Consider the following 12,295-nt stretch of genomic DNA (forward strand, 5'->3'; position numbering starts at 1 on the left):
AATTAAACCACTGTGTATTACTTAGGTTCAATCTGGGCTTCTGCAAAACAAAACAAAACAACAAAACAAAAAGAAAACAGAAATCCAATGATCAGTAAATGATTTTTAAAAAGGGTATTGTTAGGGCTAGCTATGTGGCATAGTGGGTAAAACTGCCATCTGCAGCTGGCTCTCTCTTACAGGTAGTGGTTTCAGACCCAGCTGATCCACTTTCAATCCAGCTCCCTGCTAATGCTCCTGGGAAAGCAATAAAGATGGCCCAGGTCCTTGGGCCCCTACACTCACGTGGGAGACCCGGAAGAAGCTCCTGGCTCCTGGCTTCAGCCTGGCCCAGTCCTGGCCATGGAGGCCATTTGGGGAGTATACCAGCTGATGGTAGATCGATCAATCTCTCTCTCTCTCTCTCTCTCTCTCTCTCTCTCTCTCTCTCTTCTCTGTAACTCTGACTTTCAAATAAATAAATAAATCGTAAAAAAAAAAAAAAAAGGAGTATTGTTCCCATTTGTAACAGACTGAGTGAAGTGTTTTGAGTTGATAGGTAGATTTCCTCTACATGTTCATTGAAGAACCTAGGTTCATTCTCCTGTGTTGCAACTCAAATCCTCAGCATGGATGTGGCCTGAATAATCATGTGTTGTGTTCTATTTCAGCTTCTTGGAAGGAGAAAGAAAATGTCCTTCTGATTGAAATCCATTAGCAAGAACTTAGATACAGAGCTGCAACTAAATTCAAACAAGGGTAAGAGATGCAGGATGGCTGGAGAGGTATGTGCTTGGCTGCTCATATATTTCATGTATCTACAGCTGAGGTGATATAGAATTTTGGTGTCTAATAATTCCTTAACTGTATTCAAGTTGTAAAATATTTTATAGTTCAAATTTTTTAGAGTTTATTTAATTATTTATGTGTTTATTTGAAAGACAGAGTGACAGACAGAACCAATGGTTGGCACAGACTGAAATCAGGAGCCAGGAGCTCCACCTAAGTCTCCCACATGAGTATCAGAGATCCAAGTATTTGGACCATCATCTGGCGCTTCCCCAGGTACAATGGCAGGAAAGTGGATCAGAAGCTAATTAGCTGGAACTCAAACTGGCCCTCTGATACGGAATGCAAATGTTCAGGGTAAACTGCTATACTGCATGCCTGCTCCATGCCTCAAAATTTTTAACTCATAATTTCATATTTTTATTAATAGAACATCTAGAATTTGGATAAAATTAGGTCTTGGTAGAGGGTCATATTCTATTATCATTTTATTGTACCTCTGACAGTCCAAATGGGTAATCAATATTAAAAAGTTCATTTTTCACTGCTTTATCCCTACCCAAGTTTGGTATGGAATAATGAAGCGAGTTTTGTGTGTATTTATGAGATTTAGGTAGAGTTTCTAAATCACTAATTTACTTTATAATCATTTATCCTTTTTAAGATCTATTTATTTGAAACGTAGAGTTACAGAGAGGTAGAGACAGAGATTATCCATCCTCTGATTCACTTGCCAAATAGCTTCAACAACTAGGCTTGGGGCAGACTGACGCTAGGAGCTCCATGCAGGTCTCCCAAGTACTTGGGTCATCTGCTGCTGCTTTCCCAGGCACATTAGTAGGGAGCTGGAACTAAAGTGGAAAAGCAGGAATTCGAACAAGTGTTTATATAGATGCCAGCATTACAGACTGTAACTTAACCTACTACAGCACAATGCCAGTCCCAGTTTACAATCATTTTTTTATTAACAATTTGTTTTGCTTTAGCACCATATTTTAACATTTTCTAGGCAGATATAGTGAAACCTAAACTAATATCAGCTCTTTCCAACTGTGACAATATGTACTGTATTATTTGGATTGCATATCCATCTATAACATACAATTCTAGGATTTAACAAAAAGTCTAGACTTTGCATAAATATTCATATATATACACACACTTATATATCTACTTTGTCTTTTCAAAAGTATAAAAGATCAAGAAGAACGAGAACTACACACTAATTATACTGAAAGCCTTTCTAAGGATCACACATTTCTAAATAATGGACTCAAGTATACAAAATTATTCCACTGAGAGAATTCACATGCAGGAGATTATTTGGTGTTCTTAGTTTATCTCATTATGAAGGACATTTGAACTAGTTTTAACTGATTAATATAATTTGAATTTATTGTTATCTGTGTCACTTTGATTTCATCATAAACATGTCCAAAACATAGTAGACCAATCTATACTATATTTATAAAATGTTACCTTAAACTCTAACACAAATGGAATCCCAAGAACCATCATAGAAAAATGACACTAGAACTTTCCTGTTTGGTTTGTCAGATGTTACTGTTCATGTGGTTGTTTAATTTTACCTTGGAATCACTTTTCTAGGATCTCTTTTTTAAAATATGTATCAAAAAGGGCCCAATGTTGTGGCGCAGTTGGTTAAGTTGCTGCCCACAACACTGGCTTCCCATAAGGTCACTTGGAAGGTAGCAGAAGATAGACAAAGTGTTTGGATCCCTGCCAGCCATATAGGAGACCTGGATGGATTTCCAGACTCCTGTCTTTGGCTTGGTGCAATCCCAGCTATTGTGGCCATTTGAAAGATAAACCAACAGATGAAGATGTCTCTGACTCTCTCTCTCTCTCTCTCTCTCTCTCTCAATCTCCTTCTGTGACTCTGCCTTTCAAATAAATAAATAAATCTTTATTTATAAAAAGCATCAAGAGGGCAGCACCATGGCTCACTAGGCTAATCCTCCGCCTGCCTCGCTGGCACCCCAGGTTCTAGTCCCGGTTGGGGCACCGGATTCTGTCCCGGTTGCTCCTCTTCCTGTCCAGCTCTCTGCCATGGCCCAGGAAGGCAGTGGAGGATGGCCCAAGTCCTTGGGCCCTGCACCCCATGGGAGACCAGGAGGAAGCACCTGGCTCCTGGTTTTGGATCGGCGCAGCACGTGGGCCGTAGCATCCATTTGTGGGGTGAACCAATGGAAGGAAGACCTTTCTCTCTCTCTCTCTCTCTCTCACTGAAGCTCATCATACCTGATAGAATCTATTGAATTTACTTTTCAAAAGCTTCTTGGCTACTATTGACTTTTTGCCCCTTCACATAAAATTTTAGAATAAGCTCATCACTTCTACACACAAAGCAAAAACATACTGAAATATTAATTAGAAATGTTTCAAATCAATACATAAATTTTGGGAAATTTGACATCTCTGCAATATTAAAGATTCTAATCAATTAACATGGTATATTAATCCATTTATTTTGATTTTTCATATCTCTATCAGCACTTCTTAGTCACAAATCATTATAGCTTCTTTCAGAAATATACCAACATTATGAAATATGTCTAACATCTTGGAATTAAATAACATTAAACACCTATGTTGAACCTAGGCCATATTATCAATATTGTGCTGAGACAGGGTAAGGAATCAAGGAAAGGCATATTGAAGATGGAGATAAGTAGTTGTGTCATGTTTGCATAATGTTTATTTTTATAACACTTTCAGCTGAATTTGTTATCTGGTTTTCTTTTCGTATGCTCTGGTATATTCCTAAGTCAGTATAACATTTTCTGCACATTCTAGTGAAGAGATCATAGAAAGAAAAACTTCTCACAAGAATTTTTTAAAACACCAAAGTGCATGTACATTGTGCACGCACACATACACACACTACCCAGAACTTCCAACTCAGCCAACATTATGGAAATTACTAAGTAAAGTGATTGGCATAAAATCCTGCCATGAAAATGAAAGCCTAAAACTGGGAATGATTTTGAAAACATTCCCAAATGGAACGAGATCATTGTTTGGAGACAGTTTTTACTTCTCAAGCTATTTATTCCTTGTCTGAGTGAATTAACTAAGGAAATTAAATTTGCCCTCTATTTCACTAGCTCATCTAGCTATATGTCTCACAGTTCTGGTCAGTTTCAGAGCAGAACTTTGTGTTATTAAGCTAAAACAGCATGTCCCTAACCATTATTTATTTGTTATATAAATTGTAAGATTTATATTATATATTTTATATATTTATATGTTTATATTTTATAAATATATTTTATATATTTATTTTGGCATTTTATAAAAAGAGGCAATTACTTATTTGCTGCTTTTAATGTTCCTATTTCCTCCAATCACTCATGTATTTGTTTATTTCTTCCATTACTCCTTCAATTATTCATTCATTGATTTGAACACTCATTTATTGTTTGAACTAACAGGTACTGGAGATATATCACTGTGAAATAGAAATCTGGTCTCTGTGTTCAGAGATTTCACATCTCAAACGTGACATGATGTGATGCTCACCTGCTCATAAAATGTACGAGTATTTTCTAAGTGTACTTAAGCATTACTTCAGAAGCATGTCACAACCCTTCAGTTAAGTACTAATGCATGGATAAAATCTGACTTTCAAAACGTTCATTGATAAAATTTAACTAATCTGGGGCCAGCGCTGTGGCACAGTGGGTTAACTTCCTGGCCTGAAGCACCAGCATCCCATATGGGTACCAGTTCGAGACCCAGCTGTTCCACTTCTGATCTAGCTCTTTGCTATGGCCTGGGTAATTCTTTCAAGTAAATAAATAAATCTTAAAAAAAATAATCTGCATGCACAATGAATAAAGAAATAACATGGAAATTAGGACACTAGATAGAAAAATTCCAATGCAATTAAAAATGTATTCGTATGTATATACATATATGCATGATTATGGAAATACATGTGTGCATGTGAAAGAGCCTAATTCTCACTACAAATTTAGGGCTAATGTATTAAAATTATGTGACAGTAATTATGTGACAGAGTAATTAGATATACAAAGTCTTTTAGACAACTACTTTTTGTTTTATTTTAAGATTTATTTTATTTATTTGAAAGACAGTTACAGAGAGAGGGAGAGAGGGAGATGGAGAGAGGGAGGGAGAGAGAGTGAGAGTGAGTGAGTGTCTTCCATCCGCTGGTAAACTCTCCAGATGGCTGCAATTGCCACAGCTGTGCTGATCTGCAGCCAGGAGCCAGGAGCTTCCTCTGGATATCCCACGTGGGTGCAGAGGCCCAAGGACTTGAGCCATCTTTCACCGCTTTCCCAGGCCAGGGCAGAGAGCTGGATCGCAAGAGGAGCAGCCAGGACTAGAACCAACGCCTATATGGGATACCAGCACTGCAGGCCAGGGCCCTAACCCACTGCTCCACAGCACGGGCCAGTACAACTATTTTTCAAGATGCAAAATAGGATGGGTTTTGGTGTAGAGCTTAAGGTACCACTTGGGTTGCATACATTCTATATTGGAGTGCCTGGGTTGGAGTCCTGGCTCTGCTTCCAATTCCAGCTTCCTGCTACTACACTGACAGGCAGCCAGTGATGGCTAAGTAGTGTGTCCCTTCCACCCACATAGGAAATCTGAATTGAGTGCTTGGACCCGGCCCAGTCCCTGCTCTTGTGTGTGTCTGGCAAGTGAATGAGTGAATGAGAGATCTCTATCATTGTCCTTCCCTCTCTGCCTTTCAAATAAATTAAATCAATAAACATTTAAAAAAATGCAAAAGTTCTCATCAATCTGATAAAGCATTAGTTTAACAAAAGAATCAGATATTGTTGGCCAACCTAGTAATACATTTACTATTTTCCATTCACTCCACAAATATTTACTGAAATTTCATCAACTATTACAAGCCCTATGATATTACAGGTACTGAATACATAGAAGCAAAGTTCATAAACTTTACTTCCTTACTTCTTACACTGAGATATCAAACACCAAAAATAATAAGCAATGTTTCTTGAATAATCACTATTTACTAGGAGCCATACTTGATTCATGAATGCATTTTATCTTTACAACATTAAATTTACACTGGTATTGATATCCTGTTTTAGAAAGACATGAGAAAATAAAGATTAAATCAGATTTTCTATTCAATCTTTATTTCCTATCTTCATCTTAGATGTGTGTTTGTAAGTATCAGGAGTGACACAACAGACAAGTTTGTTTTCTAGCTGAAATTAAGATTTCTGGCTATAGTTTAAAAGAACTTAAAATAGAAAACCACCAACAGTATTTTATTATCTAAGACTGGGACTTGAGTTTACCTCAAGTCAAGGCATACTGCCCCTATATGTGAAAAGATATTTCAATTTAAATACTAAAAGTAAGCACTATGCTCCTAAAGCTGTACCTATGAAATTTGCATTCATTAAATAAAAGCTGGGGCCAGTGCTGTGATGTAGCAGGTAAAGCTGCTGTCTGTGGTGCTGGCATCTGTAATGGGAACCAGTTCAAAACCCGGGTGCTCCACTTCAGATCCAGCGCTCTGCTATGGCCTGGGACAGCAGTAGAAGATGGCCCAGCTCTTTGGGTCCCTGAATCCCCAAAGGAAGACTCCTTGCTCCTTGCTCCTGTCCGGTTTAGATCCGGCCATTGTGGCTACTTGGGGAGTGAACCAGAGGATGGAAGACCCCTCTTCTCTCTCTGCCTCTACTTCTCTCTCTGTGTAACTCTGACTTTCAAATAAATAAATAAATCTTTAAAATTAAATACATACACAAAAGCTATCTTTAAAAAAAGCACTCATTGTAATTGAAGAAAAACCTAAAAACAATATAAATTTCTAACTACTTTGTTTTCTTTTTTAAGATTTATTTACTTGAAAGTCAGAGTTACACAGAGAGAGAAGGAGAGGCAGAGAGAGAGAAAAGGTCTTCCATCCGCTGGTTCACCCCCAAGCTGGCCATAATGGCCTGGGCTGTGCAGATCTGGAACCAGGAGCCAGGAGCTTCTTCCGGGTCTTTCATGTGGTTACAGGGGCTCAAGGACTTGGGCCATCTTCTACTGCTTTCCCAGGCCATAGCAGAGAGCTGGATCAGAAGTGAAGCAGCCTGGACTTGAACCAGCACCCATATGGGATGCCACACTGGAGGCAGTGGTGGCTTTACCCATTGTGCCACAGAGCCGGCCCCATTACTTTGTTTTCCAAACACAAATTGAGTGTGTATCCATCGTTATTATAACTCATACCTCTAATAACTAAGGGTTAGTAAATGTAGGGCATTTTCCTGGGACTTTCAATAAAATATATTAATTCATCATGCTACCATCTCTCCATAGTTTTCAAAGGCATTGTAATATGAAGAAATGAAAGTTGAGAGGAGATTCAGTTTATCATTAGTCACACTGCTGTTAAGTGGAATAATTGTGATTTGATGCTTTAGAACATAAAATGATAGGGATCTTTCTCAGGACAATAATCCCTTTTTAAACATAATATTATATTTACCTGTATGCTATTGTTTTTAAAGGATGCATTTTTTTATCTTTATTTTTAGTTTAGTTTGGTTTTTTTTTTTTTTTTTCATGAGGAAATGGATACTGAAATCTTAAAATCTCCATAAACATGAGCAGGTATAATTTGGCTTAGTTGGAGTTGGTCTAAAAAGCTCAGTTGGGAATGGTGATGATATTTAAACACACAAAAACACACCAAAGGGATTAAGGAGGACAAGATCCATTTGAAGGCACAATGGGTTTTGTTTCCTCTTAGGTCACTGTGAACCCAGCAAAAGCAAGATGAACCCAGTGGAACAGCACTCGCACAATCGTGAACACCTATTACATACAGCACAGCAGATAGTGAGGGACTTTTTCCTGGCAAATGAGACAGCACCATCACTAACACTCTAAACTAGCTAGAGCAAGACTTGGGGGATATATATGGTGCCAGAGGCCGGGCACCAGCCTTAACCCTCACCCTGCCAGAGGCAGCACATCTGGCTTACTCTGCCCTTGCTGCCCTTGGGGCCTACGAGGGCAGATCCCCGTCCCCCGCCGCCACTTCTCTGGGGGTTCTGAGCGCAGCCCAGGGCTGGGGGCCTCTGCCCACCCCTCCCGCCTTGGTTCCAGCCCCCTGCCCTGTGGCACAGCTTCTGCGAGAAGCAGACCTCTGGTCTCCACGTAAGAAGCCATGTCCCTTGTGCTGTCTCACCTGTCCCGTCCCTGCCCTGCCCTGCCCTCTGACGTGTATTTAACGCCCTGGGCTGCCCTGCGGGGTCTGCCCTGCCCCCGGTTCCCCTCTGGTGTCATGTCAGGCGTTTTGCAAGGAAAAGCCACTTGGGGCTATATATTCTTGAAATATATATATATCTTTATATATGTATATTAAATATATGTATTTAAAAAGATTTAAAGTCAGAGTTCTATAGAGAGAGAGAGAGAGAAAGAGAGCCACCTTCCATCTGCTGTTTCACACCCCAGAGGGCTGCGATGGCCAGGGCTAGACGAGGTCAAAGCCAGGATCCAGGAATTCCTTCCTGATCTCCCACGTGGGTGGCAGGGGCCCAAGCATTGGGCCATCATACACTGCCTTCTCAGGCACATTAGCAAGAAGTTGGATATGAAGCACTGAACCAGAGACTCAAGCTGGCACTCTAAAATGGCATAGCAGCCTTACAAGCAGCGGATTAACCTGCTGTGCCACAATTATGGCCCCTTGTAAAATCCTATTACTTAGCTCTAACAGTTTATGTTATTGAAAGTGTTTCCAGATTGTGTGGGAGAAATCTGTCATTTTAATTTAACATATTTACTTATTTTCCAAAGAACATGGGATTAAGAAAAATAACAATTTAATTTTAAAAATTAATCTGCTCTAATTAATTGACTACTCATTGTTCATGGGAAATCAGTACAATATTATAATCTCTTACTTGATGACTTATTTAATAATCCTCCTTGTTTGTTCTTTTGCTAAATACTCTTAAATGGATTAAAGCAACACTTGTCTCTTTCTATCCCCATAGCTGCCAGAGGAGTTACATTTGGTTTTAAATGGTAGCCTAATTTTTTACAAGTAATAAAAAACAGTCAGCAAAAGATCTCCTCTTTGTTAGATGACAGCCGACATGAACTACAGAGGCCTTTGATAACAATTCTGTTTTCCAACTTTAACCACCTTAGTGGCAGTTCTAGGAAGCAGACAACTGAAAAGTCCCATATTTAGGTGAAGGATAAAAAAACGATATGAAAATAGCTGATTAATCCATGTACTTAAACTAATATGTACCTAAAAGAAACCAAAGACAAAATATTCCTAGTTTTGCTAACCCCTAAAAGTAAAGAATGAATCTGGTCATAAGGAAGTGTGTAGTAAGTATCAGGAACGGCCATGATGCCATTCTCTTGATTGTAAATGTTATTTTTCTTGTTCCCCACTTCGGAGTATAAGTGATTTCCATCAACCTAGAGTCATTTCAAATGTTCTTTTTAAAATTAATTATTTGATGTATTTATTTATTTTAATGTGAGGTGCAAATTAGGACAAAGATTTTTCTTTTTGAGGGTTCACTCCCCAGGCTCCTGCAACAGCCTGAGTTTGGCTGGCCTCAAGTTGGGACACAGATCTTCCATTCGAGTGGCAGGGACCCAATTACTTGGGCCATCACCTGCTGCCTCCCTCAATGTATGTCACTAGGAGCAGAGAATCAGGAGTGTAACTGGGATTCAAATCCAGGGAAAATGATGCAACACGCAGTTATTCCAAGCAGCACCTTGACTCGTAGGACAAACATCTCCCCTAAATCTCTGGCTTAAATGTTTCCTACTGCATCCACCGAGAGATCATTCCTATTGTATTTCTCTCTTTACTGTCCTTACTACAACACATTTTACTTCTACGATTCACCAGCGGTTTCATGTGAATTAGCCTCTTGTTCCCAAACAGAAATTGATTTATTTATCAGTACTATGAAAGCACTTTTCCTACAAGGAAGTATGACTGTGCTAAACTTTTTGTAAATCTCTACACATCACCGATTTCTGCACAATTTCCTTCCTCTCAATCTAGTAATTCAAACAGAGAAGAAAACACCCACTGTAGGCAGCCAGATTCTTAGAGATTTCAGCATTTTCTTTGTTTCAATGCTCATAATGCTCAAATTTCTATTCTAAAAATTCGCTTAAATTACCAATTGATGAAAGTAAACACAATATTTTCCTTTTTTTTTTTAAACATTTGAAGAGGATTTTCTTTTAGTTCTCCAGTGCTGTTGTTCCATGTCGTTATGGAAAAAAATAACTGAAAATAGTTCTACATCAACATCTGCCAATTCTCTCAAAATTCTAGGACATGATATGTCTAGCTTAGAGTCTTGAAGTAATTGAAGCAGCCAGGTGTTTTTACTATACCATAAATTGGACTTGGGTCCCCTTAACCATAGTTATATGCCGTCCAGTTTAAGGATCATTTTCCTTGATGGGAAAGACAGAACCAAACCAGAGTAAATGGTTCTGTGATTTTTCTCTCTGTCATCTGATTTCTTACCACCTGGCCTAAGCAGTTGAGCTTCTATCTTCTTTATACTTCTTTGATATAAAAGGAGGATTTAACGACTTATGTTGGGAAAGGAACTGAAAACTACCGTGAACATACCAAATTGAACTGAAAAGCTTATATCTACCTAGGGAAATGTAGTTACAATACTAATAATTGCTATATCAAATGTACAAAGAAGGAGGATACAGACAAAGAGATAAAACACTCAACTGAACCAATTGAAAGATCAATGGTGACATAATTATAACATAGGAAACTAATGTTCTAACCGAAGCATGTTTTCTCCTTAATTAATAATAATTCTGTATGCTACACTATATAAAATTGCTTTGCAATGTCAGTTGCATTCCTTTTACAAAACTGCAATGAAAGACAGACCAAAGAGATGAATGGTTTGCAACAAAGGCAGTACAATGACAACACAAGCCTGTAATAGCCTTCTGAATCCATTAGGGCTGTAAAATTCCCCCTGAACCTACATCCATCTGTTCTCCCCAACAAATATGCACAAAAGGTTAAGAAAGTGATAGTTTACATCTCTCTCATGATTTAATCCCTTTAGCACTCTAAGTTTTATGAACCTTCAAATTCACCTGGTACTTTCAACTTATTTTCTTGGGTTTTGAAAGGCTACAATTACTGGTCTTATCAGAGACCTAGAGACACAATTCATAGACCAATAGCATCCCAAAATATGGGAAAAAAACCAGCATTTATTTTTTTAAAGATTTATTTTTATTTGAAACTCAGTTACACAGAGAGAGGAGAGGCAGAGAGAGAGAGAGGTAGCGACAGAGAGAGTGGTCTTCCATCGGATGGTTCACTCCCCAATTGGCCGCAACGGCTGGAGCTGCACCGATCCAAAGCCAGGAGCTTGGAGCTTCTTCTGGGTCTCCCACATGGGTGCAGGGGCCCAAGGACTTGGGACATCTTCTACTGCTTTCCTAGGCCATAGCAGAGAGCTGGATAGGAAGTGGACCAGCCAGGTCTCGTCAAACTGGCGCCCATGTGGGATGCCGGTGCTTCAGGCCAGGGCATAAACCCACCACACCACAACGCCGGCCCCAACCAGTATTTAAAGATGACAAAAAGAAAATTAATTCCAATTAACCAACTGAACTCTAAGGTAGCATGTAGCAGATACTGTTCAAGTTGATACTCCAGAGTGTACACATTGTTGATTCTATATTCTCACAGAGAAAATAGAAAACATAATGAGTTTCCAGTATCATAAATCCCCTTTACAGGTTTAATGGCTCATCATTCTTCCATTTGTACTAAAATCATTAGACAAGATTGTGTCTAAGGTTTACACCCACATCAACACAGAAATTCAGGGCTAGCACTGTGGAAAAGCAGGCTAAGCTACAATGCCAGCATCCCATATGGGCACTGCTTCAAGTCTGAGCTGCTCCACTTCTGATCCAGCTCCCTGTTAATGGGTTGGGAAAGCAGTGGGTAATGTCCCCATTTGGGTCACTGACATCCATGTGGGAGAACTGGAAGAAGTTTCTGGCTCCTAGCTTCAGCCTGGTCCAGCCCAGGCCGCTGTTGCTATTTGGGGAGTGAACCAGTGGAAAGATTTCTTTCTTTCTCTCTTTCTCTCTCTTTCTCTCTCTCTCTCCCCCTCTCCCCCACCCTTACTCTGTAAATAGTATTGTGAAAGAGAGAGAGAGAAAGAGAGAGGAAGGAAGGAAGGAAGGAAGGAAGGAAGGAAGGAAGGAAGGAAGGAAGGAAGGAAAGAAGGAAGGAAGGGAGGGGACGTTGGGTAACAGGTCACCTATAGTAATAGCTTCCTAAACTCTTATGACTGGTGGCAGCAAAGAAGCAGGAGATGGAAGAAGAGAAATTGTTCAATAGAGTTTGTTGAGAAATTAGAAAGCTAAGAAATACAGAGTGTAATGATTCCTTAGTACATAACCGAGGAAGGCTCAAACGTTCATTTTTAAGTCTCTTTGATTT

General features: G+C 39.2%; 1 protein-coding gene across 1 annotated transcript in view; it reads right to left on the reverse strand.

Annotated features, from left to right (window-relative positions):
• The window catches only part of CTNNA3 (catenin alpha 3), a 1,620,267-nt gene that overhangs the window by 506,557 nt on the left and 1,101,415 nt on the right, over positions 1–12,295 (reverse strand). The gene's annotated exons all lie outside the window — the stretch shown is intronic.

The sequence above is a fragment of the Lepus europaeus genome, chromosome 17 (genome assembly GCF_033115175.1).
Source record: "Lepus europaeus isolate LE1 chromosome 17, mLepTim1.pri, whole genome shotgun sequence".
NCBI lineage: Eukaryota > Metazoa > Chordata > Mammalia > Lagomorpha > Leporidae > Lepus > Lepus europaeus.